We start from the raw sequence: 2,744 nt of genomic DNA on the forward strand, positions 1-2,744 counted from the left end.
TGAGGGCTAAGGTCACTGTTCTTTATCTCAGGCAAAATCGATAAAAAAAAAAAAACCCCAGAAAATCACTAACACACATTTGAGATCGCGGCCAAATTTCACCCAAACCATATTCTATCATTTTTTCAAAGTCTGACTGATCTCACCCTTTCACACACACACGAGATCACATTAAAAAAACCAGATTATATATATATATGTGTGTGTGTGTGAGGGGGGGGGGGCGAGAAAGAGATAGTAGCCGAATTTCTTTAAATAACACACTGCGGTTTCAAAGAAAGATATATTGCTGTTGCAGTTCTAAATACAATGATCAGGAAAAGACTGAGAATGCCTTTTATAAGCCCCACATCCAGTGCTGCATACCAACAAAGTTGTTTAATCCTAGATTAACCTCCGTCGAGTAGACTTTTAATCAAACGTGTTCTGGAGCCTTTTATCCTTTCATAAATAATGTATCGAGGGCTACATAAAACAGCAAGTCCTTTTGTCCCCCCCCTTTTTTTTAAAGAAGGTAGAGTGCGATTTCTAACTGGTTGAGTGACCCTTGAAAAGTTCCCTCATCAGTTATACAGTGGGTGCTGTCTCTACTTAGAGTGATGATAGTTCCAACCCTATTGAAATTTAAGTGATTTTGCAACAGACCCGACAATGCAATTGCCAATGTAAGAATTAGAAACTGCTGTCATTTTGTCCAGAAGAGCAGAAAATTAGACAAAATGCTGCATTTAATTACAACTCCTTTACATTCCGAGTTCGACTCTGCCTTTAATAAAGTACCAGTCAAGAACTGGGCTCGAAATAATATTCCTTCCAAGCATTTAGATACGAAGAAAATGAAAATAGAAGACGAAAACAACACCGGCACTCGCCTACTTTTTTTTTTTTAAGGGTACATACACTAAATTTGAACATACAGATATAGACACGTAATAAAGAAAGCACAAACATACCACTAAAACGTTTTTTATTCATGTATACATACACCCATGCCATTACTTTAAATTAAAAAATGAGGATTTAAAAAAAAACAAAGATTCTAATATACATACACTGGGTTTACATATACATATTCAACTTGCTTGACATAAGTCAACAATGAAATATCCAATAAATAATTCGTTTGAAGCTGGTGATTCAGACAATACTCAGAGTTTCTTGTTAGTGTGTGTTCCTTCATGCTGTAGACTACAAGCCTGTATAGGTTGTATTGAAATCAAATAATAGAGGTTTTAATGTCGGGTACGGACACTACTCAACGTTAAATGCAACAATCGATATAATCACTGTGCAATATGTATTATTTGTGGAGGCCCCGGGGAAACAAACTGAAGGGCTTCCTCGGGCGGCACTCACTAGCTACACCAATGATGCGTGTGTTCGTAAACATAAAACCGACAATATATACAATATCCCAATTAGAGTTTTTTAAATGCAATATTGCAATGATTGAAGCTGATAACTAGAAATGTAAAGACTTGGGACAATTTCATTATCGTGTTTACAATTTTTTTCAATCAACGAAGTTAAACCATTTTTTTAAATGATTGTTGTTTTTCTATTTATTTGGATGAGTGCAGGCTGAATTCACTGACTCTAATACTTAACTATTAGCATTTCAATCACAAGTACAGAATTCTTTTAGATTGGAACTGGTTAATTCTTTGAGAAATCAGTGAAAGAACTTCTAAGTGGTCCTCCAACCTGCTAGAAGTAACTAAAATCACCTTCAAATCGCACCCCATTGTCTTAAGAACGGACAGGATAATTTGGATGGAGTAGTCATCAAGGTCAATATAAATATCCTCACACGGGAAGAAAAAACAAAAAAAAAACAAAAACAAATTAACCAGCCGGGGTGTGTTAACAAGTGTGTGGGAAACGAATATGAAAAAAAATGCGCGCTGACAACCCTGGGCGGGGAGGGGCTTTCGGAAAATTCACAAGATCCGATTTTTCCATCATAAATTCGGGTAAAATGGATATAAATTAATTTTTTTAAAACGGAATCCCACGTTTTTGGTTATGGAGGATCCGATTCTGAGAGAAAAAAAATTTTTTTTTCAAAAATCGCATTTTCAAAATTTCATTATGTTATCGCAGTTTTGTGAGGTCTAGCTGTTATTTCTAGCATGTGGATAACTTGCTTGAAGGCCTGAGGGTATCTCTTTTACTCGTTTCAGCCATGACTGCGGCCATGCTGGAGCATCGCCTTTATTGTCGAGCAAAATCGACCCCAGAGCTTATTTTTTGTAAGCCTAGTACTTATTCTATCGGTCTCTTTTGCTGAAAGCTAGGTTACGTGGACGTAAACACACCAGCATCGGTTGTCAAACGATGTTGGGGAGACAAACAGACACACAAACATATACACATATATACGACGGGCCTCTTCCAGCTTCCGTCCACCGTATCCACTCACAAGGCCTTGGTCAGCCCGAGGCTATAGTAGAAGACACTTGCCCAATGTGTCACGCAGTGGGACTGAACCCGGGATCATGTGGTTGGTAAGCAAGCTATTTACCACACAGCCACTCCTGCGTCTATATATTCTTTTTATTTTTCTTGTTGAAATATTGAAATTTTACAAATTTTTTTCAGAATCGTATTCTTCGTATTTTACTTCGTATTACGCAGAAGAAAAAAAAAAAATTCTAGAAAAAATGAAAAGTGAAGGGAGGGTAGACGGTAGGGTAGGGTGGGGGTTGAAATTTTGAAAATGCGATTTTTGAAAATTTTTTTTC

At 37.0% G+C, this 2,744-nt stretch overlaps 1 protein-coding gene across 3 annotated transcripts in view; it reads right to left on the reverse strand.

The window, feature by feature from the left end:
- Positions 1 to 2,744, reverse strand: part of LOC106879211 (hepatocyte growth factor receptor) — a 171,071-nt gene that overhangs the window by 165,574 nt on the left and 2,753 nt on the right. The gene's annotated exons all lie outside the window — the stretch shown is intronic.

This window comes from Octopus bimaculoides, chromosome 2 (assembly GCF_001194135.2).
Source record: "Octopus bimaculoides isolate UCB-OBI-ISO-001 chromosome 2, ASM119413v2, whole genome shotgun sequence".
Taxonomy (NCBI): domain Eukaryota; kingdom Metazoa; phylum Mollusca; class Cephalopoda; order Octopoda; family Octopodidae; genus Octopus; species Octopus bimaculoides.